Below are 26188 nucleotides of genomic sequence, written 5' to 3'. Positions count from 1 at the left end.
ATAAAAAGTAGATTCAGATTTGTTGAGCATGACAACATCCCATGTGAAACACAACTCACTTATTAAATTTCCACCTTTGACTGTAAACATGGCTACTTAAATGTAATATAAGGAGGGGTTGTTATTGGGGAATTTGAATTTAAAGGATTAATAGTTTTAAATGGTATATTAAAAGAGACATAAAAAGGATATATTAGACACAATCACGGAAAAAAAAAAGACAAGAAATGGTCCTCCATGAATCGCAAATTAGAATTCAAAATAAACATATCTGAAGGAGAAACCTGCAATGAGTATATGGAGACATAATACAGACACGAATATGAAAATATCATATCACATATACTCTAATTCAACAGAAACTTAATATAAAGATTAATGACGCAACAAGACTAGGTAAGGGATAAGGGGGTTATGGGGGAAAGGGAAACTTAGGGACAGAGGCACATTTTCAAATCTTGAAACTCAGATATTTAGATGCAGCTAAACAAAAGGTGTGAGAACTCAGAAATTAAGGTGGATATAAAATTTGGTAACGAGAAAACATGAGTTCGCAGAGTAACCTCGATTGATAAAGTATACCCATATATGAAACAAATATATATATATAATGTGTGCAAACAGAGTAAGGAAGTCCAAGACTGGAAATAAATAAAGTAGAAGACTAAAAATTATTGGGAGAATCAGGTAGCACTTGGGATTGCTGAGATGGAGTCAAATACAATACAAAGCTCCATTTCAAGATAACCTTTTCGGGAGACATAGTAGGGGTGAGCTTCAGAGTTTGTTTGTCAAAAAGTAATAATGTCTTTCTTTCAGTTTGCATATAGACAGGGCAGAACCATCTGTCTATCAATATAAGCTTCTTAGTCGGTAAGGAGTGGGATAATAGCAGAGCGAGAGGGGTTAAAAAACAGTTTTTGAAATTAATACATATACATGCTAAGGGATCTAAGGGGAAGGCAGAGGAACATAGTGTATTAATATAGGTAAAGACTTTGAGTCAAAATTTTAAAATCTTGGAGCATGACCAAAAACAGTGGGAAAAAAATTGCGCTTCTCATCCTACATTTTGGACAATCACCAGTAGTGTTCGGGGACATGTGCTTGCTTTAGGCAGGGGCAATATAAAGCCTACGTATAGTTTTTCAAGTATACCTCTTGTAGGTAAACTGATTAAAGGCATTTAAGGTAGGTAAGCTGATTAAAGGCGTGAAATGAGCGAAAAAAGAGCATCAGAATTGGTTGTCTCGGAGACAACAAAATTGTGGGGGGCCCTCCTCTCACCCCCCAGCACTCACAGATAGGTTATTCTTGCTGCCCATCGGAGTCAGAGATGCTGCACAGGGCACGGCCTCTTCATGGCGCGTGGGACACGGGTGATCAGGCGGGGAGAGCAGGGTAGGTCCCCCCTGGAGACAGTGTGACGAGAGCAGGGCAGCGGGGAGATGCAGGACTGGCAGGTGAGTGGGAGAACACAGCATCTAACCCCCAGCACTGCTGCAATGCTTCCCACACTGCGGCGGATGGGCAGTGGCAGGGACCCTTCGGCAGATGGGAACAAGATGAGCCAATAATGACAACCATATCCAGAATATTGATTAAGTAGGTGTAAATAATGATTTATGACCAATGGCAGCACAAACTAAAGCAAATGTGAACAATTACAACACACATGGCTACAGTCAATATTAATTACATTACAAGACATAACTGCATTACTGAAATAATGGCATTGTACATAAATAAATGTAAGCAGACATTCATAGTAGAAATACAGTGTGATGTACATTATGCACAAGCTTATTATGATGCACAATTTGAAACACACAAAAATACAAGTTGTACAGAGAACATCATGATCTTAAATATATTAAATGGTCCCTACCAAGTAACCATCCCTCTGGCATGTGTCCTCAATGGAATTTGTCCCAGAGGGATGAGTGACACAGGGTATAAGTATCATGACAAGACCTTGGTTGACCTGTAACCACACTGAAGATATGCAGGATAGCATCGCACACCACCTGCACATTGAAGGAGTAATGCCTATGTCTATTTACATAGACATACCACATCGTATGTGGTGCCTGTATCCGAATGTGGGTGCAATCTATGTCTCCCAGCACATTTGGGAACGCTGAGAGCCAATAAAAAGCCACCTTCATGTCCTGCCACATGGACTCACAATGTGAGAATGAGATATATGTATGGCCACAGTTTCTTCATGGCATATAACAATTGAGTCAAGTGCCTAGATAAAGTCTCTTGTGTAATCCCCAGCGATCATGAGCTCACATGCTGAAAGGAGCCTGTGGCAAAAAAATGCAGCGCACACATTCATTTTTGCAGCCCAGACACTGCATAGTTGGTAGCAGCAATAGGCAACAGTAGGTACGTGGAGCATGGAGCTGAATAGAACATGGATCTGGTGCTCCTCCTGCGCAGATCCTCCAAACATGACAAGATACAGACACACTCAAATCATGAGTGCAGCAACTCCATTGCAAACACCTTCACAGGTGTCATTGATGAGGGTGAGGTATATAAATGGGGTGTTCCTGATGATTGTAGGGTTCATCTGTGTTGTTATTATTAACCAATTTGTATTTTTTGGGGGGGGGGGGGGGGTATGGTCAAAATTGCCAGCCTCACCCTGGTCTGTTTTCAGTGTGATTTTTTATAATGTTCGTTGTGCAATTTTCAAAATCGCAAACTACTACATGTGCAACTTGTATAGTTTCTAATGGGGAAACATTTGTGCAAGTTGTAGTGTGCAATTTTTCCTGCTTGGTCAAAATTGTAATTTTTAGCACAAAACTACAAGTGCTGTTTTTGGAAAACGTGCAGATTCTGACGTTTTTTTCCCCAAAACACACACTTCTAAAAATCACAACCTAATTAAATGTCACCCCAAGTAATAATTCTAAACATAATTCTAGAAATTTTTATATAACTAATATGAATTAATCACTAAATGGCCATGTTTCTTTATGTCATGTCCTACTTTTTAATATGGCTATTAATAAAAAAAAATGTAATCACTAATATTTATAGTGAAATTTCCATTATGACCTAATTTAGAAGTGTTTTAGTACATAAATTGTCACTTTGATATATTAAGTAAACTTCATTAAATCTTAAATTATCTTGGGTGTTATTGGAATGTTGAGGAAATGGGTCTGTAATTAAGTAGCTTAATTTGTGAAATCATCAGTGTCCTTAAAGAATTATCTCTTAATAATTTTTAGCAGAAAATGATATTGCAACCTTTGTAGCCTGATATTTATAACATATTTATTTATTTATTTACAGTGTCTTATATAGCGCAGCAGATTCCGTTATGCTTTACAATTGTAGACTGTGATAAAACAAACTGGGAAACAACAGACTTGGAGGTAAGAGGGCCCTGCTGCAAGCTTACAGTCAGTGGTCGTGACTATAAATTTTGCTCCACCTGCCAAAAAAGTTCCTTGTTATTATGCCACACACTATAATGCCCTTACACATTATGTTACACTCATAATGCCCATTACATATAATGTCCCTTACACATCATTTCCCCAGTAGTGCCTCTTAAACATTGCCCAGCTGGAGAGGGAAGCGGCAGCCATTGAAGCCCGAAGTCCTGACACCTGTCTTGATAAACTCTCTCCTGTGACCCCCATAACTATAGTTACCCCTTTACTGTGACCCCCCATAACCATATTGACCCATCTCCTATGACCTCCCGTAACAATGAACTCCTTTCCGAAGTCCTGACACCTGTCTTGATAAACCCACTCCTGTGACCTCCCATAACCATAGTGACTCCTCTCCTGTGATCCACCATAATCATTGCGGACCCCTCAGCCCCCCTGCTGCAGCCTAGCTCACTCCCTGACCAGGTACCTTGAGGGAGATGAACGGGGCGGTCTCCGTGAAGTTGTACTGCGGTGGTCACTCTCCAGGACTCTGGGAGCCGCCTCCTAGCCCTCCACCGCTGGCAGACCCTGTCATAGGGTATCATACAAGGCCACCCAAGAAGAAGGTGAAGGGTAGTGCTAAAAAGCAGGGAGTACTATCTGCTGCAGATCCAGGACCTGTAGGGGCCAGGTGGAGACTCATGGCAGGAGCAGAACCGCAGCCTGAAGACGACAGAAGCATGAGGCAGGAGGAACATGGAACAAATGCAGATTCATCCTGCTCTGACTCGATACTAGGGATGGACATCGACCATCGATTATTTAAAATCATTGATGGTTTGTGGCCGATGTCGAATACTTTTGCCATCGATGTGGGAGTACCAGATGGTTTCCCTACATCGATGGCAAAGGAGAAGCAATGTTTCCTTTTTTTTACCCAAGGTGCCAGGACACGGAGCATAGCTCTGCCCCTGACACCCGGAAGTCCCACCCCTGTGTTCTGATTGGCCCATGGGCCATTCAGTCAAATATAATGGATGACCATCGATAGCTAAAACTATCGATGGTTATCCATTAAATAGTTTGCCACTATCAATGGCTGGGTGCAGAATTGCCCTCGATGGCAACCATTGATGGCGTCTGCACCATGGCCATCCCTACTCGATACTAGCAGAAGCAGCTCCAGATCCCCCTGCATGCAGTAATCAGCAGGCACCGTCACCCCGCACCCACACCTGCTCCCAAGCGATGTTTCGGCATGGAGGGAGCTGGGAGCCTGCCAGGTAGTGGGTGTTGGTTAGCGCCCCTCCCCCCCCCCCCCATGTGGACGATGCCACGCAGCAGCAGCACAGTGATCCCCAGCTCTTGCCTGGGGAACCCGCCATTCTGCCCAGCCTCCTATCGCCCGGCCCCAGGTGTAGTACAAGACAGTGGCCAGCATGAGGGGAGCCAACCCCTGTATCCACACCTTTGTGGCAGTAAGGATCCGGGCGCACAGGCTGGGGACATAGCACCCTTATGTGTGCCGCATTCTGGAAATCTCAGCGCTCCCCACAGACCCTGCTGGCACTGGCTCCCCATGCCATGGCAGGGTCTGTGGCATCAAGCAAAAAGGAGAAAAGGAAATGTCTTTCTGTGTGGTGCACCTCATGAGAAAAATAGCATAAAATTTAGCTTTTATTAACTTATATTAAAAGACAAAGAGGCGAAATATAGACAAAACAGTGAAACATAAAACACGGACAGTGTATTAAAAAGGATAAGCGAATTTATCCTCACTCAGTGTGGCCCAATTCCCCTGTGGTCCCCTTTAAGAGTTTGCAAACGGTGTTTCTTTTTTAATTAGAACCGTGCTGACAGGCAGTGAGTACTAGTATTGTGGGAGTACAACATGCTTTACTATATGTGCCCTGTCAGATTGGAGTTGTGTCCAGAAATCTGGAAATGCCTATCACCTTAAGCACTATGGCTTGGAAACTGTGTAACCAATATAACAATTAATCCTAGATAGTGTGGTATTAATTAGGGAGTTACAGAGGCCCCTCCAAAAAGCACACCAGTGTCTGAGCAATCACCATACAATTGGGACTGCAGATCTCCCCAGCCTGCGGTAGCCAATGAGGACTGCCACTCCTCTGGAACCCCGTGTTAGCCGGGGGTATAGAGATGATACACTGGTGGTTAACCCTTCAAGAGCTAAGGCATGCGGCGGCGTGTCAAAGACAGCGCCGTCCGAGTTATTGCCCGCTCTAGAAGGTAAGGAGGGAGCTCATACACAGCGAGCAAGGCAGGCGGCAGTGTGTCAAGTACAACGCTGTCCGTCTTATAGCCTGCTCCTAATAAATACAAGGTAGCGGCAAAAGTAAACAGAGACTATGGTGAGCGGCGGCGTGCCAAATACAACGCCGTCCGACTTAACACCAGCTCTGTAAAACAGCAAGCTGCAGCGCAGACGTCTCACGCTGCAGCCTGAGACAATTAGTGAGCCCAGTGGAGACTGGCGTTCACTCGGTCTAAAAATAAAACTGGACACAATCAAAATGCAGTATAAGTGGGGAGGGGAAGAGGGAATAACACACTGAGGGTTAGGTCAGTGTACACTTCGCAAACAGAGCTTCATCAGGACCAACCTGGCAGGTCCCCGGAAGCCCATTATATACCTGCTGCCTTAGGGTCCTGATGAAGCTCTGTTTGCGAAGTGTACACTGACCTAACCCTCAGTGTGTTATTCCCTCTTCCCCTCCCCACTTATACTGCATTTTGATTGTGTCTAGTTTAATTTTTAGACCGAGTGAACGCCAGTCTCCACTGGGTTCACTAATTGTCTCAGGCTGCAGCGTGAGACGTCTGTGCTGCAGCTTGCTGTTTTACAGAGCTGGTGTTAAGTCGGACGGCGTTGTATTTGGCACGCCGCCGCTCACCATAGTCTCTGTTTACTTTTGCCGCTACCTTGTATTTATTAGGAGCAGGCTATAAGACGGACAGCGTTGTACTTGACACGCTGCCGCCTGCCTTGCTCGCTGTGTATGAGCTTCCTCCTTACCTTCTAGAGCGGGCAATAACTCGGACGGCGCTGTATTTGACACGCCACCGCATGCCTTAGCTCTTGAAGGGTTAACCACCAGTGTATCATCTCTATACCCCCGGCTAACACGGGGTGCCAGAGGAGTGGCAGTCCTCATTGGCTACCGCAGGCTGGGGAGATCTGCAGTCCCAATTGTATGGTGATTGCTCAGACACTGGTGTGCTTTTTGGAGGGGCCTCTGTCACTCCCTAATTAATACCACACTATCTGGGATTAATTGTTATATTGGTTACACAGTTTCCAAGCCATAGTGCTTAAGGTGATAGGCATTTCCAGATTTCTGGACACAACTCCAATCTGACAGGGCACATATAGTAAAGCATGTTGTACTCCCACAATACTAGTACTCACTGCCTGTCAGCACGGTTCTAATTAAAAAAGAAACACCGTTTGCAAACTCTTAAAGGGGACCACAGGGGAATTGGGCCACACTGAGGCCCTTATTCAGATTGAAGCGGTACGGCCCGCATGCGGCCGTACCGCCGATGTTTTCTCTCTGCACATGCGCAGAGGTCACTCTGCGCATGTGCAGGGGAAATCTCCGTTTAAAAAAATTAGACGCCGCAAAGGGGGCGTATAGGGGCGTGAGGGGCTTCAGTCCCTCATTTCCCTATGTATACGCCCCGCGTTTCATGGGCGTTCCCATGCAAACGCGGGGCGTACGCATGGTAATGAGGGCATGACGCCACTCATGGGGGCGGAAAGCTGACGTCGCCGGATGTCAGCTTTCAGCCCCCATACAAGCTACCACACGGACAATCGTCCGTGTGGTCTCAGCTTGCGGGAGCTGCCGCGGCGTGCGGCCCTGCCTTCGATGGTCGTCGACCATCGAATGCAGGGGGCAGCTCCCACCATGGTGGAGGCGTACGCCTCCACCATTTTCGTGCGGATCGCCAGCCGTCCGTGTACGGACGGCCGTGGCGATCCGTAGCGTGGGCGGGGATTCGTCTGGTGCGGTCGGAGCCGCATATGCGGCTCGACCGCACCAACCAGAATAAGGGCCAATACTAGTACTCACTGCCTGTCAGCACGGTTCTAATTAAAAAAGAAACACCGTTTGCAAACTCTTAAAGGGGACCACAGGGGAATTGGGCCACACTGAGTGAGGATAAATTCGCTTACCCTTTTTAATACACTGTCCGTGTTTTATGTTTCACTGTTTTGTCTATATTTCGCCTCTTTGTCTTTTAATATAAGTTAATAAAAGCTAAATTTTATGCTATTTTTCTCATGAGGTGCACCACACAGAAAGACATTTCCTTTTCTCCTTTTTGCTTGAACCTCGATCCATGTCCAGTGGTAGCACACCCTCTTCCTAAATATAAAGGAATAATTCTACTTCCATGAGGGTCCTGTCTGAAATACATTTGTAAATAAACCTGTGCGACTGACCGTCCTTTCCCCCTGTCCCCCAAAAAACCAGGGTGTGAGAGTATCTGATCACAAGCATTGTGCAGCACAGATGGTGTCGTGCACATCCGTTAGTAACTAGGGTTGTTTAAGCTGTGCTATCACACAGAGAGCAGGACCCCGGGGGCTGCACTATGGCATATCTGCCAACATGACCCATTCCATGAGGGACACAATAATCTGTTCCTGGACTTCCCTCATAATGTATGATTGCTGTCACCTGTATTAAACAGGTTCATTGCTAAGAAAGGTGTTTCACCACAGGTGATGGTAAACATACATTACCAGGGTAAAAGAGCTGTCCCTCCTGGAGAGGGTCATGTTGGGAGGTATGCCATGGTCCTTGTTTCTGGCTAGCAGGGTACCTGAAACAGTTCCCTACAGCCAGTATCTCTGCCCAGTGCATCCATTAGTCACTCGAAGTAGGCAATCTGCAGTCTGTACAACCGCTAGTAAGTGTTGTGAGGACGAACTGTGCAGTAGTGGACTTCCTTTAGCTGATGCCTGTACCCCCTTTGTGTGACATCATCCACCCAGAGATGGGGATGGCACAGGGCACATTTCTGTTAATGCCACTGGTGTAGTGGTTAGCATTACTACCAATGATGTTCTTATCCCAGTCATAGCTGGGTTTGTATGTTTTCTTCATATTTGCATGAGTTTCCTCCCACACTCCAAAAACATAGTTGACATTTCTGTATGTCAGGGACTGTAGACTGGTAGTGAGAACAGGGGCATGGCCTCATAGGAGGACCTTATAGTAGGACATGCCCCCTTCTCACTAATCCACACCCCCAGATTTCATGTGTGCACCTTCAACATGCACATGGTCCCGATTTACCACTTTCAGAATTTGGGAGGTACGGGGATATGATGTCAATATTATATTATTTTACAACAATCTGCTCTAATTCATCATATGAAACAGAACACTTCACATCGGTTAGATATAATAATTCATCAACGAGAGAAATCATGAAACATAGTCAACAATACACAAGACTGACGTCAATTGCCTTGGTGTAAATGCGTGCATTTGCCAGGACCAGGAAATATTATTTCATATCAGTGTTTGTATAAAACACAAAGCAACACTAACTGTTTCATTAGCAAGGCAGAATTTCCTTGCGCAGTAGTAACTGATGCCATTGTACTGTTTTCAAAGTCACTATAATTTCCTTAACATAAAAGCAGCATTGAGAAGAGATATATGTGACTCGATTCACTTCCTATAAAACTGAATAGTACAGCCTCGGGCAAAAAAAGGAGGCGGGAGGATACAGAAAACAGATTTCTCCAAATCTGCAAATACATGTTTAAACTGAACTGGCATGTAATGCTTGTGGGTATTTTGGTAATCTGACAAACGCATGAGATGTCCTCAGTTGTTTATGTACCAGAATTATAGAGTTGGCAGAGCGGTATTCAAAAACATATGTTGCAACATAAAGTCTACAAAAACATAATTATACGTGTGTCATTCATTGCATCAAATGTGTAAACCCCTACAAGATGAGATAATACTGGACACTGATAAACTGAATTTGAGATGTCTTTAATTCCTCTATGTGCCTATTTCTTATCGTAAATTGCGGGGGGGGGGGGGGGTGTTTGGGTGTTAGTCTGAGCCTGCTTGTTAGGACAGTGACAAGCACTCATAAAAGGAGCTGCGCAGATTGTTGTGTTGTTGATGGATACCAAATTATACACTGTGGTAGGATTAATTACCAGTGATGGACATATACAATGTATGTTAACAAGCAAAATCTGTGAAAAGTTCATGGATTCAGGTATTAACAGGGTAGTGGCACCCGTTTATCTGCATTTTACAAGGGATTTTATTCCCCACCCGCTGAGGCTGCTGAAAATCCCTGACGGCTTCAGGGCTAATTGTGAGCTCCGTCAGATCAATTATCCTGTTGTAATCTATTGAGGTTAATTAAATCACTGCCATAGCAATGCAATTTGAATTGTAGCTACATATATGGGTTTGTTATGATTTACCTACAATCAAAATCTCGACGGTCAAAATACCGAAAGCAACTGACCGACGGTCAAAATACCGACATGCTCAAAATACCTACATCTAAAATATAGACCGGTCAAAAATTAGAAAAGTTTTTCATATTTTTTGGGGTCTGTATGTTGACATAGGTCGACATGAACCCCGTGCTTCGGGCATGGTGCCTTGCTGCGCTCGGCACACTATTATATTCCCCCTCCATGTGCACTGGGATGGTAAAGTAGGTACTAAAAAGTTTAAATCACTTACCCTAGGGATGAAGTGGGGGTTCATGGTCCCCCTGTTGGGGCTAATGCACACATTCTAGGCCCAGGCCCAGAGGTGGTCCCTTAATCATGCTAATAGCTGCATTGGCTACCGGATGTGACTTTCGGGGGATTAAAACGAGCAAAGCACCATGTTGGAGTCCTGAGGAATTCAGCAGCGGCAGCAGGGAGACTACTGATCAGGGATCTGGCACCCCATCCACTCGGGAAGGTGCCATAAATCAGAGTAGATCTTCTTGGTCAAGAGACCAGTAGACCTTGGTATTTTGGTAAGGAGATTCTAGAACCTTGATGACTAACCTTGACACTCCAGCTGTTGTTGAACTACACATCCCAGCATGCTCTGCTTCAGCTTTTCTATTTGGCCATGCTAAATCTGATGCAGAGCATGCTGGGATGTGTAGATCAACAATAGTTGGAGTGTCAAGGTTAGCCATCAAGGTTCAAGAAGTATTTTGGGCAGTCGATTCTAGAAGTATTTTGGGCAGGAGATTTAAATGTTTAAGGAGAGATTTATCAACCCTTCTAAAAAGAGAAATGAGATGTTTCCCATAGCAATTTATACTATTGCAGCTATCATGTATCTAGTCTATTTTATAAACTGATAGTTGGAATCTGATTGGTCACTATTAGCGACACCCAATTCTTTTTGTGAAAGATTTCATAAATCTGAGCCCAATAGCAGAAGCTACCCTGTAATAACTAATGCATCTGGTATTTGCAGGTTGCTGGGAACTTACAGGTTACAGCAGTAGGAGTGCCAGTAATAGCAGTTTACTGATTTTAAGGTCATTTCAAAACCAAATGGTAATGCCACATAAAAACCAGCTGAGTATGAATAGAACAATGGACTGCCCGTCCTTTCACACCCACCGTAAGCAAATGCCTGATTCTGAGGCCAATTAAAAGTACAGCATTGCAATGGAGAAGAAATATTCTGACTTCATGGGGTGCAAAGAGGACATTTTGGAAAGTATTCGTAGGTTGGTGTTGTCCACAAAGCATTTCTGCATCTATATAAACTCATAAAGCAATGTAATAAACCAATTGTAAAAATTGTTACACTGTTTGAAAGTAATAATAGAAAGAACACTGTCTGATGCAGAGGCATCATTAGAGGGGGCAAAACTGTATGTGTCACCAAAAGAGGAAGGGATCCCAAAATGCCAGTTCCTCCTCAGTGACTGGGATCTGGATGCCGCACTGTGACATTAGCTCACAGTGATACCCCTTTTCCACCAAAATCCTGTTTATGACTCATTTTTTTTAATGCGGTTCTGACCCAGGTCAGACCTTGTTTACACTACAACCAGGTGCATTCGATCTGTTCTGATAGCGCACAGAGATGACATCATCCCCAAGCGTCAGTGATCTGGATCTCCATAGACTTGTAACGGGACCCAGGTCAGATTATCACCTGTTTACACTGCACCATTACCCAGGTATGACCCCAATAGTTATTTTTCTGGGACCCTTTTACACTCACAGCTGTGAATTTGGTAGTCCCAACCATAATCCAGGTTATTGTGGCAGTGGAAAAGAGGTATGAGTCAGCAGTGCAGGGAGAGTCTCTGGGACAGCCCAGCATCTTTGGGAATGCTGGGCATGTCCTTGGAGTGATGAAAACAGGGGCGTCCCTCAAGGTTTAAGGGGACACAGGGGGGACTGTTTGGTTGCACCAATGCAATTAATTTTGTAACGTTTACTATCACATAGTCCTGTGTTGCATCACTGCACAAACTGATGCACTTCAGAAAGGGAAATAGGACTACACAAATGTGCTTGATGGGAGAAAAACACATTTGTAACCAAAAATGTGCTACAGATATGTCCTTTTACCTTTTAACTATTTGCCACTGTCACATCAGGCAGACTCACTGGAATCTTGCCGATGCAAGTTTTATTTATTAACAGTTGTTTATACAGTGCAACAAGTTCCCTTGCACCCCTGTCAAATGTGTTTTCTGTTCTGCCAGTGTTTGGAGTTGACACCATCTTTAAGCTCCTCCATAAGCTTTAAACGGGACCCAGGTCCGATGATCAGGGTCAGCCGTTTACACTGGGTTGTTAGCTGAAGCTAAGGGCCAGGGCATGATCCAGAGACCATATTACCAGGTAAATCTCGGCATTTTCTGGTGTGAAAGGGGTATTATTTCAAATAGCTGGGACCTGCAGTGTACAGCCAGGCAGCCTCCTGGTCTCTGCCTGGCTGCCAATGGCTGTCTCTTCTGCCCGGCGGCATCTTTTAGCCAGTTTCCGCGAGAATGTGTTCCTCCTTGGCAATGAGCATATAATCCCACATGGCAACGAGCATGGAACCCCTGGCAATAAGCACGTAGGTAAGCAGCACTTATGTAGCATCATTTTTAATAGGCATTACGGTGTTTGGCATAATACGTAAGGGACATTATGGTGTGTGTCTTAACATGTAACGGGCATTACGTTGTAATTACGTGCAATGTTCTTTTTTATTAAGCAAATTGTGATGTTTGGATTAATTTGTGTAGCATTATGTGAATTTTGGCTCAATCCATGTAGCATTCTGTGAATTTTGGCTCAATCCGTGTAGCATTCTGTGAATTTTGGCTCAATCTGTGTAGCATTATGTGAATTTTGGCTCAATCCGTGTAGCATTATGTGAATTTTGGTTCAATCTGTGTAGCATTATGTGAATTTTGGCTCAATCTGTGTAGCATTATGTGAATTTTGGCTCAATCCACATGGCATTATGTGAATTTTGGCTCATTCCGTTTGGCATCATGTGTAAGGGGCAAGTATAATGGGGTCCAGTATGTTGCATAATATGTAAAAGTGATATACAGTGTGGTACTCTACACTCAAGGACACACCCCCTTTTGAGTGGCCACACAACCTTTTTGCGCGTGCAGAACTACATCCTTCATTTTGATGCCAAGGTGGGCCTGTGTACTTTAAATGCCGTGGTCTAATTTTAATCCCATTCCCACCCACTCTCTGCTCTCCTCCTCTCTCCCCCCTCTCTCTGAGCATGTACACTGTAACCACGAACACCCCCTCCCCCTCCAATCCCCTCTCCTATCATGGTGCCCCCCTCCCCCCTGTCATTTTCTCCTGGATCCGCTCCTGTTTGTAGGCCCCATAGCAAAAGTTTGTAAGGGCCCCCTTTTTAGCAACTTATAGTAATAAATATATATAGAACATACAACTGAGACTCTAAAGATGGGCCACCTTTAGCTCTGGGCCCCATTGCAGCTGCACCTCTTGCAACTATGGTAGTTACACTCTTGGGAACACCCATGTAATGCTAGGCGTTCCCATGGGTGTGTCACCTTGCGGCCGCCCCCTGCTTGCACTGGTATGTGCGAATCGGACAGCGAACCAGTAATTTGCTGTGCCCGTTCACACCCAGCACATGCACATGTGCAGAAATGCGCATGCACATTAGTAAAACATCTTTCCCTTGTGCGCATGTGCGGGGGAGCGATCCGACTAGAATAAGGCCCTAAATGTGACAAATGTGAAATGTGAGTCTACATACAGATTGATGGGTCAGAATATTTTCCTGCTTGTGCAGGGCAAAAAAATAAATAACCTCAAATTGCATGAAATAAATATGCTTAAGTAAAACTCTACCTCTGCCCATTGGTCTCACCATGAGCGTTTGCTCTTCCCTTTCCCTTGTTGCTATAACTTGTGACCTACAGTATATATAAAGCAGGGAAATCATAGGTCAAAACAATATTTCCGCCACGGATTTCATAATGCTGTGTTGCTTGTTAGTCTAAATATAGGAGTCATGTGTCCAATATTGTCAATGTCACTGTACTATTCCTATAAGGAAGCCAGTGACGCTGAGTTAATGAATAGGGAGTACAGTGACATACACATTGACGTACAGAACAGCAAGGGAGGAAACTGCTGATGTCAGTTCTCTGTCATTTCATTTTGTCCAGCTCACTTTCCGGAGAGATTCTGTGATCCCTCAGCCATTAAGGCTGGTATCTTGTTACTTGTGTTATGGAAAAGTAGATAATTACTATATATGCCAATATTTTCCACATAGCATTTGATATTTTTAATAACAAATGACACATTGCCCACTTTGGAATGAAAAAAAAAATGTTTTATTCTAATACCCCTTTCACGCTGCAGCTCTTAAACGGTAAATTGCCATTTGTTTTAGCCTTTTGTAAATGGGTAGAGCCGCAGTGTGAAAGCTCCAGGGTGCTCTAACGTTTAACAAATACCGGTATTTGTTAAACGGTTAAAAAGCAGTGTCCTACCCATTACAGAGCCATTTTTTTGGGCAGTGTGAACGGCTCTATTTCTATGGCTTGAATCGTGTCCCTTGGGGGTTAAACGGGTTGAATGTGTGAATGGCATTTCATGCTATTTAAAACGGTTTTCATCTGCAATGTGAAAGGTCTTAAGGCTCAGACCCGTTTTAAAGTCCTGTTTGAGAATACCGGGTCTTTTCCCGTTTCTGCAGTGTGAAAGCAGCATTACTAAGCAAGTAAATACATACAATGTGATATAATCTAACTTGAAAAAGTATATTTCCATATTGATCCTGGTATCTCCACATAATTAGCACACTATGATCTAAACAACTGCTAAATGATATGATATTCTAAAAGATTATAAAAAAAAAGTAGCCTAAAAATTGTATGGGATCTAGCATAATGTATATAGATGGCACACAATTAATGACAGATAATAATAACAATAATAATAATAATAATAGTTATCTAGCACTTTTTGTTACAAGATAACTCTAAAGCCCTTTACACGGGGCAATTTCAGCCTCTATCGCCTTAGATATGGTTGCTGAGCAACCATATACTCGTGTACAGGGCTACGGTCATTAGGAGCGTGCTCCCATGACCAGCGCAGTACTGGTCGCAGGTCAGAGAAGCATGCTCATATGACTGAAGCTGATGGCTGTAACCCGATTTGGTCACTGAGCTATTTTTCTCTGAGTGATAATAATTTAAAATCACTTAGCGATTAAATCACTCCGTGTGTACAGAGCTTAAGTTTTTTACATTTGTAGCATCTTACATACAAAAGAGGCAGTCTTGTAATTCTTATTTTACACCAAAAAGTCAGGATCAAACATTGTTTCACTGCGCCTGAAATCCTGGGTTATTCCCTGGCTGTCCCCTTTACCACTGCACCTGTGTCCAATGTGTTTTCTGTTCTGTTTGGAGATGACAGTAACTTTAAGCTCCTCCATAAGCTTTACACGGGACCCAGGTCAGATGATCCGGGTCACCTGTTTACACTGGGCCAAGTCCTTCCAGAGTCCGACCCTGGTTGCTAAATGGGTAATATTCCCGGGTAACTGGACCATTCATTTTTTGGGAAACTTTCACATGACACAGGTTAACTAAGTAATATATGGGTTATTGCAGCAGTAGAAAAGGGGCATTAGACTCACCACTAGTGGTGGCTTCAGAGCTGGGGTTGCAGCACAGTCCCAAATTGAAACAGAGGAGCCACTCCCACCACCACCCCAAACACTGCAAAACACTGCTGGTCAGGACTCACTGGCAGCTGGTGTGGGTGCTGTATTTGAATTTTGGACTGTGTGTTGGAGCCGACACTGCTCCCCACAATAGAGGTAGAATAAGCAATACACGGGAATATCACTATAACGTGAGATATGCTAAGCAATACCCAAGATCATCACATGCGGGCAATGTTCTTCCCATCCACACGTGTACCAAAATAACAAGCAGATGTCAGAAATGATGCTGGAATTACTGGCTATTAAGTGAGCTTTAGCTGCCTTTTGTAGGTTTTGCAAAAACCTTTAAAATAAAAAAAATTATAAATAAATCCTGTCTGTGCATGTTCTAAACAAAGGCGAGTCTAGTATGATATAAATGTTAAACATTTCTGTGGAAAGGTTATAATGTCTATCTAATAGCGACAGAAACAGCACACATAATTAAATTAACAAAATCAGCAAACAGTACATGTAATAAAAATTTAGCAGAAAGATCTAATGCAGTACTGGGCATAAGCATTATCTACAGTGCATCTGGAAAGTATTCACAGCACTTCACTTTTTCCACATTTTGTTATGTTACAGCAATATTCCATAATGGAATAAAATAATTTCCCCCTTAAAATACTACACACAATACCCCATATTGACAACATGAAAACGTTTTTGGGAGAATTTTGCAAATGTATTAAAAATAAAAAAGAAGAAATCACTTGTACATAGAGGTATTCACAGCCTTTGTCCAATACTTTTTTTGACGCACCTTTGAGAGAAATTGGTCTCAATTCTTTTTGAATATGATGCCACAAGCTTGGCACACCTATCTTTGGCCAGTTTTGCCCATTCCTCTTTGCAGCACCTCTTTAGCTCCGTCAGATAGGATGGGAAGCGTTGATGCACAACCATTTTCAGATCTTTTCAGAGATGTGTAATCGGATTGAACTCTGGGCTCTGGCTGGGCCACTCAAGGACATGGTCCTGAAGTCACTCCTTTGATATCTTGGCTGTGTGCTTAGGGTTGTTGTCCTGCTGAAAGATTAACCATCGCCCCGTCTGAGGCCAAGAACACGCTGGAGCAGATTTTCATCCAGGATGTCTCGTACATTGCTTCATTCATCTCTCCCTCTATCTGGACAAGTCTCCCAGAACATGCCGGCATATCCCCACAGCATGATGCTGCCAACACCATACTTCACTGTAGGGATGGTATTGGCCTGGTGATGAGCAGTGGCTGGTTTTCACCAAACACGGCACCTGGCATTCACGCAAAAGAGTTCAAACTTTGTCTCATCAGACTTTGTTTCTCATAGTCTAAGAGTCCTTCAGGTGCATTTCCTTCTGGCCACTCTACCGTACAGTCCTGATTGGGGGATTGCTGCAAAGATGGTTGTCCTTCTGGAAGGTTCTTGTCTCTCCATAGAGGAATGCTGTTATGTTCCCAATAACAGCAACGCAGCACTATAGAAGGCATAGCCCACTCTGACTGCATCACTAACACTCTCGGCCATTGTGGTTCACTTCCCAGGACTCGGTCCTTACATCTCCAGTACTGTGGTGCTTATGTACCATTGGTTCCATGCCAGTCGCTCATGGTAGTGTGCTAAAGTGTCTTGTTTCTCCTATCCTATGTGTCTGGCTCTTTCTTTTATGTCCCAGTCTATCTTAAGTGCTGTACTTGCCTTGCAGATCAGACTCAGGAATTTGGTCCTGGGTCAATCACGTTCACACTGAACCTGGGTAAGCTCTGCTTTTTCCTATGGATGTAATTAGAAATGGCCCTTTTTAAGGGCTGACAACATCAATGCATCAAGATTTAAAGCTTGAATGGTGCTGCAGACTGAATAGCAGTGTGCAGTGGAGCAGCCTTTGGAACATATCTAGACTTTAGTAAGGCATTTGACACTGTCCCACATCGCAGGCTGCTAAATAAACTTGAAAGTGTGGGTTTGGATTATAAAACAATTAAATGGATAAGAACCTGGTACCAGGATAGGAGACAGACAGTTGTAGTAAATGGAGTGCATTCTATGGATGGACATATTACCAGTGGAGTACCCCAGGGATCTTTACTTGGACCAGTGCTCTTTAATATCTTTGTTAGTGACATTGCAAATGGTATTGAAGGGAAAGTGTGCCTTTTTGCAGATGACACAAAGATATGCAACAAAGTAGACACATCAGGAGGGGTAAATCAAATGACTGATGATCTAAGTAAACTTAAGAATTGGTCAAGAGCATGGCAACTACAGTTTAATGCTAAAAAATTATGCACTTGGGACTCAAAAACCCAAAGGCTCAATATTGTATCAAGGGTACTATAATGGAAACTACTGAGGAGAAAGGAGATCTAGGAGTCACTATTTCAAGTGACTTAAAGGCAGGAAAGCAATGTAGCAAAGCAATGAGGAAGACTAGTCAGATGCTTGGTTGCATAGGGAGAGGAATCAGTAGCAGAAAAAAAGACGTAATAATGCCACTTTATAGGTCATTGGTACGGCCTCATCTGGAATACTGTGTCCAGTTCTGGAGACCATATCTTCAGAAGGATATAAATACATTGGAGAGTGTACAAAGAAGGGCAACTAAACTGGTGCATGGCCTACATTACAAAACTTACCTGGATAGACTAAAATATCTTAACATGTATAGTTTGGAGCAGAGAAGGGAAAGGGGGGACATGATAGAAATCTTTAAATATATCAAGGGTTTTAACATAGTACAGGAAGGATATTTTCTTCAAAGGAAAACAAGTAATAGAACACGAGGACATGTACTGAAACTGGACAGAGGTAGGTTCAGGGGAAATGTTAGAAAAAATTACTTCACAGAAAGGCTAGTGGATAAGTGGAATAGCCTCCCATCAGAGGTGGTAGAGGCTAAGACAGTAGAACAATTTAAACATGCTTGGGATAGGCATATGAATATCCTCATAAAGAAATAAGGATTAAAAAGGGATGAGATTACCTGAAGGGTAAAAAAGGGGCAGACTAGATGGGCCAAATGGTTCTTATCTGCCATCAAAGTCTATGTTTCTATATTTCTAACATGTACAGTAGGCTGAATAGCAGGTGTGCGTGTTGCAGAAGTTGTGCTGGAGCAGATACATGCATCAGCTCCATCAGATGCTCCAATAAGCACTTGTTTTGAAAAGCTGGGTCAAATATTCAATTTTTAACCTGGTAAATTTCACGTGTAGGATTGTCAGGGCTAAGACCCGGGTATTTACACCAAGCCCCAACCCGGGTCGACCCGGCAATATCCTAGGAAATAAATTTTGTGTAAAGGGGGTATTAGTTAGCAGGAGGCTTTAAGTACTGCTGGGCAATAGCAACAGTGTCACCGTGCATCCAGCCGTAACACCATGGCTTAGACCAGGGATGGAGAACCTTCCGCCCTCCAGCTGTTGAACTACACGTCCCTGCATGCCAGCATGGCAAAATAGCAAAACTGTTGCAAAGAATGCTGGGATGTGTAGTTCAACAGCCGAAGGTTCCCCATCCCTGGTTTAGATATAGCATATTTACATTTGGAAATTTGTGAAAGTTTTAGAAAGATAAGGCATTTTTATTTTAGTTTAGTTGTGATAAAGGAGATTTATCAGAGCTCTGTATGAGTACACAATACATAGATCTTCCACAAAATAACTACCTTGGTTTGCTTAACAACTCAATTTTTAAATTGCCTCTAGCACAAAATATATACACATTTTTTTAAAGGCTTCACAGCTGCCAGTAAAACATGAGCTCATCCGACACATATACTTGCTATGAAAAAGTGAAGGTGATTCATCATACTGATATTTCTGGCTGTCTGCACTATACTCCATTTGCTGAAAATAAGTAATGCTTCCAATCAGAGTGAGGGATAAAACTCTTTCAACTGTTGAAACTTGATTTTCTTTATTAAGGTGGTCAAATTATACAAAGCCAAGGTAGTCTGTGTGTTACAGTAATAGTGTCCTTATAAAAATTACTCTTTCATCTCCAGTCCTGTACTATAAGAATTTCATACTGTATGCAAACACATTTCAGTGACCCCAGGCATGTCATATTTAATTATAGATTATAGATTCTTCCTGATAATATTAATCGTAGTAATAACAGGGTTGCATACCCTCCCGGAATGGCCTTCCCCGCGGCAGCATTAATTTCCCTCGATTCGCGGCTTTTTAGGGGGAAGGACAGGGCTGAATATGCAAATCGATCCATTTATCCCCACTACTCATCGAATACTGGGGGGTGGGGCTTGATGACATCTACATCAGGCACTGCCACCGAAGTGCTGCTCACAGTCTCTTCTCTGGGCTTCTCTGGACATCTATCCTCCATGTGTTACAAATTGCGTTACACATAACACGTGAGCTCCGCATGACTCGAAAGCCATCTGCATACAAAATGCTATGCTACAGTGTTTACATAAAACATTGCTATGTGACATTTTGTATGCAAATACAGCCACGGTCTCACACACACAGAGTATAGACAGGCCACATTTTAAGCCGAAGCTGTTTGTGTATCATACTGTATTACCCTCACTTTGTGAATAAGATGCATTTTAATAAAAAAAGTTGCACACAAAGATACTCAGTGCTAAGGGATGACTAGAACAGCTGCTAATGCACAAGGAGGTTAGATGTATGTGGACACATCTGTAGGTAGATATGCTAAAGCTGAGTGGCCATTTTCATGGTGACATTTACTCAAGACATAATAATAATAATCCTCATTGACAGCCATTTTCAAGGGGCATTGTTGTGTGGAATTATGTGTAAGGGACATTACTGTGTGGCATAATATGTTATAATGGGCACTACTATTAAGTGGCATAATGTATAAGTAACACTACCACTGTGTGGCACAATGTGTAAGGGGCATTCTATGTAAAATCATGTATAATGGCGCTACTACTACTGTATGTGGCATAATGTATAATTAAGGAAACTAATACTGTATGGCATAATGCATCGCTTTAGGCATGTTTCAGATATGTTAGCAAAAGCTTTGAATATGTATACAGCCACTGTGTGAAAATAGGCAAATTTCATAGCCACCTGGATTTGTCCTCAAATGCCCACTGATGACTTTGTGAGTCCCAGTGGCTGCGTACAAAGATGCTGCATCAGTCGCAAGTCAGTCTATTATCAAACTTCTGGGTAGCACTATGGTTGCGCTGCATGGCCACAGGTAGTAGGACACTGATAGTGTACATTTATACGGGATTGCAGATGCAAACACTCTCTTTCAATCACTGTGTGAATAAATGCTCTCTATGGGTTGGGATCGTTTGGTCGAATGCATTATGGTCGAATGTCATTACATCGAATCCATTAGGTCGAATTGCTAAAAGGTCGACATGATTCTAGGTCGACATGGGAAAAGGTCGAAATGATTCTAGGTCGAAAGGTCATTAGTTCGACAGGTCATTAGGTCGACAAGGTCATTAGTCCGACATTGTCTAGGTCGACATTCACAAAGTCGACATGGGGTTTTTCACTGTTTTTTTACCTGAATGTCAACACAGTCGACATGGCGATGCGTCGGGCACACTATTTTATTCTCCCACCATGCCCTAGTGGATGGTAGGGCATGAAATACCGCCTGTCAGCACATGTCGGCTCAAAAAACAGTGAAAAACCCCATGTCGACTTTGTGAATGTCGACCTAGACAATGTCGAACTAATGACCTTGTCGACCTAATGACCTGTCGAACTAATGACCTTTCGACCTAGAATCATTTCGACCTTTTCCCATGTCGACCTAGAATCATGTCGACCTTTTAGCAATTCGACCTAATGGATTCGATGTAATGACATTCGACCATAATGCATTCGACCAAATGACCGCATCCCCTCTCTATGACTGCTACTTTAATACACCAAGTAGTGGCTGCTTGTTAAATCTGCCCCAAGTACTTATTAGGTTCCCATCGCTGCCTGGGAAGTTTATGGTCGGGAAGTTTAATTGGATCTATTTTTTCTTCCATTAATGACAGTTTTATATAGCCAAAAATACATGGACTAATCAAGGTTTTGCTGGATGTGCAATTTAAAATGTATTTCATTTTCAGGGTGTTGTTATAAGTACATACATACACATACAGAAGGAGCCATCCTCTGCCAGCCTGCCAGTGCAACATATCGATAGCGCTGGCAGGCTCTTGCAGGGGGCAAGGCTGGCGCACAGGGATGTATGGGTGGCTCACTCGCTCGCACGTCCCACTCTGAAAGGCAGTGGGGATCAGGTCTTCCCTGCCAGTCTCTGCTTCAGGGAAACCAGCAGGGAGCGAGGGAGAGCTAGCAGCTGACTGCAGGGCTTCCGACAGAATGGGGCGTGTGAGCATCTCGTGCGCGCACACCCTATTCTGTCGGAGTCCGGCAGCTGGTTGGGGACGCTGCATGGTGATTCTATCCAGTATTCCTATGCCAGTATTCCTATGCCTAATGCCGATTTGCACATAATCCTGATGGTTTATAATAAAAATCCAATGGTGTAGGGTCTGTACAGTCACAAGATCAATCCGTTTGCTGGATGCAGATTTACTGGTACCAGGTCACGGTTAAAAACTCAATGGGGCAAGGCTCAGCTTGCCCCCTGGAGGCACATAGGGGTATTACATCCAGCACCCAGAACACTCAAACTCCTAGCCCTCCCTAGTTGTGGGCATGCCCAGGTGTCCACATACAAAGGCCAACCTGAGTAAGCCTCAGCTTACACAGACCAACAGATGCTCAAACTAATGGCCAAACCGATGGTTGCGAAAATTGCGATGCTGATCCAAGGCTGCATTCTCAGATGCAACATTCAGATCTCACAAATGCATGCAGGAGGTGTTTCTCTCCTACAGACACCTCATGCTGCTGCTGCATTTTAATTGCACAGAATTGCACAGCCGCTTCCTTGTGTCTGTGCAATTCCTTACACACATGATCTAGGGGCTGTTAATTCTTTGTATGCAAATTACACACTTAAACTGAATTGCTGTATAACTAACCACAAATAAAACATTTTTATAGAGAAGATAGAATTGTTACATGTTTCTTGCAGCTGCTGAGAATACAAAATTATGAACACTGTAATGATTGAGTTTTCATTGCAGGGATGCAGATCCTGGGTTAAGTGCCTGTACCTTTTCAATTACTTGCATCATGTCTGCCACTTAACCTTGGAGATGCAAATTACTGCTACTAAGTCCTGGGCTTAGTCACGGTACAGTGCAAATCCTGGGTAAAGTGCTGGGCACAATGATTTTATTATTATGTGCGGTAACACCATAACTAGCCCCGAGGCACCAGCTAACATGGATTTCTGCTTGCATCTTCAGAAAAATCACTACAAACAGGTTTCCAACACAACTGGATAGCTCCAGATACTGGGGGTTATTCTGGTTCACTCGCAAAGGCACAATCACTCTCTAATGGACAAAACCATATGCATTGCAGGTGGGGCTGATGTAACATGTGCAGAGATAGTTAGATTTGGGTGTTTTATTGTTTCTGCAGTACATATGGTTTTGTCCATTAGAGAGTGATTGTGCCTTTGCGAGTGAACTAGAATAACCCCCACTTATCCTGGGCATTAACTTAAATGAAATCCTCCCCCATTAGGTGTAGAAAGGAGTTAACAAGTTACCTTGAATCACTTCTAACCACATACCTCTGGTACATCCAAGGAAGCTTGTCAGGCCTTATTCAATGCAAACCTCCCAACATGACCATCTCCAGGAGGGACACAATGCTCTGCTCCTGGTGGCAGTAGGAGAGATAGGAATTTTTTCCTCTGGAATGGATGGAAGCTGTGTGGTAGAATGTTAGAGGCAGCTGGTCTGGATCCAACAAGATACAAAGTGGCAAAAGAGTGTTATGGATGCACTTTGTTTTCCCTTACCCATTTATTTATGACTTTGTTCAGTCCTATATTTCAAAATTATCAGAAAAGATATTGTTATGTTTATTCGCCCAGTGTGACATTATAAAAGAACACTAAAGCAAAACAGCTCTCTTCAATTAGCATCCTAACCTGTGAACTGAAAGACTAAACACCAGGGGATGCTTCATGATTTGTATCATGTGACAGCAATCAATGGTAAATGGATGATGGAATCTATTAAATTTAGCCCAATTAACTTACGGGGAACAAGGAAGTAGTTTGCTTCTTCTTCTTCTCATTTCCTATTGTTAATTGACCTGAACAGATGTTTTGTTCTATTACAATAGTGAAATCTTTCCTCTTTCTCCAGCTATATATATATACTTTGCATGTCTTACAATCTTCGAGGAAATGTATTGGGCTTAAAATAAGCTTTGCTCCATTCTTAGGGGAACATTCATTTCTGTACAATATGCCGCTGGGCATTGCTTCAGTGCCCAGCTGTGCACATGTCAGTCAGTTATGGTAGGGCTCCCAGTTTCCCTTGGCACCTTTATGGAGTGTGCATGAAAACTTGATGGATGTGATGTGCCATTCCAGACCAACACTTTGTATTGTTGCCAAGGAATTGAATTTCCACCTTAAAATGTTGCTGCCCATTATAAATTGGACTCTGAATCTTCAATAGTTTCTAAGCTACAGATACTTCAAAGTGCAAAGATTTGCAAACCGGAGGTTTGTAGAATGAGCTCTGAAGTGTTTGTATTCAGGAGTCATTTGTAGGTGGATCTCAAACATACAAAAGTGGCACATGTAATAAGTACTAATGGTGGCTGTGACCTCTGTGCTGCAGTGCCAACCGGGGGGATCCAAGAGAAAATGACAGGGGGGCATCATAATAGGAGAGGATATGGGAGGGGGAGGGGGTGTTATTGGTGCCAGTGTACATGCTAAGAGTGCAGCGACAGAGAGGAGAGCAGAGAGAGGGGGGGATGGGATTAAAAATAGGCCCTGGCATTCAAATTAACCAGGCCCACCTTGGCGGAAAACATGAAAGATGAAGTTGTGCGCGCTCCAGAAAAGGGGGTGTGGCCACTCAAAAGGGGGCATGTCCTTGAGTGTAGTGTACCACACCATATACAACTTATACACATTATACAACAAAATACCAGACCCCATTATACTTGCCCTTTACACATGATGCCAAATGGAATGAGACAAAATTCACATAATGGAAATACAATTAAAGAATAATGACTGCGCCTGAATACTGCAGCCCTTGATTATCCAGAAGATTTCTTCAATCTCAATCCAAATACAATGCAAAAAATTGGAGAATCATAGGCGCTGTATCCTTTTTGTTAATTGGTCAAGTACACCAACTCAGAGAAGTTGCCACCAGGATTGTGCCAAAATTCCCATAATGCCACATGGATTGAGCCAAAATTCACATAATGCCACATGGATTGGGCCAAAATGAACAATACTACACGGATAGAGCCAAAATTCGCAATATGCTTCATAAATAGGGACATTGCGCGCCAAAGGCATGCATTAACAATTGACACCATAATGCCCATTACATGTTAAGACACACACCTTAATGCCCATTACGTATTATGCCAAACACCATAATGCCTATTAAAAATTATGCTATATAAGTGCTGCTTACCTACATGCTCATTACCAAGGGTTCCATGCTCATTGCCAGGGGTTCCATGTTTGGGCATACTGTAAGTGACAGCCATTGACAACTGGGCAGAGAGCAGGGGGGCTGCCCGGCTTTATTCAGAGCACTGCAGGTCCCGGCTATTTGAAATAATACCCCTTTCACACCAGAAATGCAGGGACTTACCCATGGTTTTAGGATCATGCAGGGATATTTCCGGGTTGGTCCCTTTTACACCAGCTTAGTCCCTGTATTTACTGGTGTGACGGGGAGAACCCCTCCCCCCCCCCCTTTTAACTGGCTATATCATTTAACCAGCTACATCTTCGGAACCAACTGACCCATTTACATGAGACCAGTATCATATTGAACTTTTGAGTGGGCTTTGATTTGGGTTCGAATGAGATCAACCACGAGCTTCTGTGATGCCGTGGGGGGAACAGGCAGCCGTTGGATGGAGGTTGGAATTAGCGGGTCCCATGTTATCCTATGGTGAAAATGTTCCAGCTCTACCAGTCGGTATCTCCAGTTTCTGGGGGGCTAGCGGCGCGGAGCTGGGCTCGTTGGAAAGCCCCAGTCCTCAGCTACAAAATAAGATAACACAAATGACAGGAAGGGCATGTGCCCAGGTGCCCCCCTCCGGAATCTGCCCATGGTGCCGACTATATTGTGTAGGTGGGAAACTATTTATCACATTTAAACATACATGTTATCATGTACATATGTAATATATGTGCTGGCTGGTTCCCCCGGTGATCAGATGCACCTACTGTATATAATTTATTTATTAATAGTTTCTTATATAGTGCAGCATATTCCATTGCGCTTTACAATAGGAGCCAGTGATACAACAAACTGGGAATTTACGCACAATGTAAGCTTGTGAGGGCCCTGCTCACAAGCTTACACAGAGCCATGTAATGCACGTGAATCAGCATAAGGCTTCTCCTCAGGGCCGGACTGGGACCAGAAATC

This window comes from Crinia signifera, chromosome 5 (assembly GCF_055691185.1).
Source record: "Crinia signifera chromosome 5, ASM5569118v1, whole genome shotgun sequence".
NCBI lineage: Eukaryota > Metazoa > Chordata > Amphibia > Anura > Myobatrachidae > Crinia > Crinia signifera.
The sequence above is the reverse complement of the archived record's forward strand: the minus strand, read 5'-3'. Positions refer to the sequence as shown.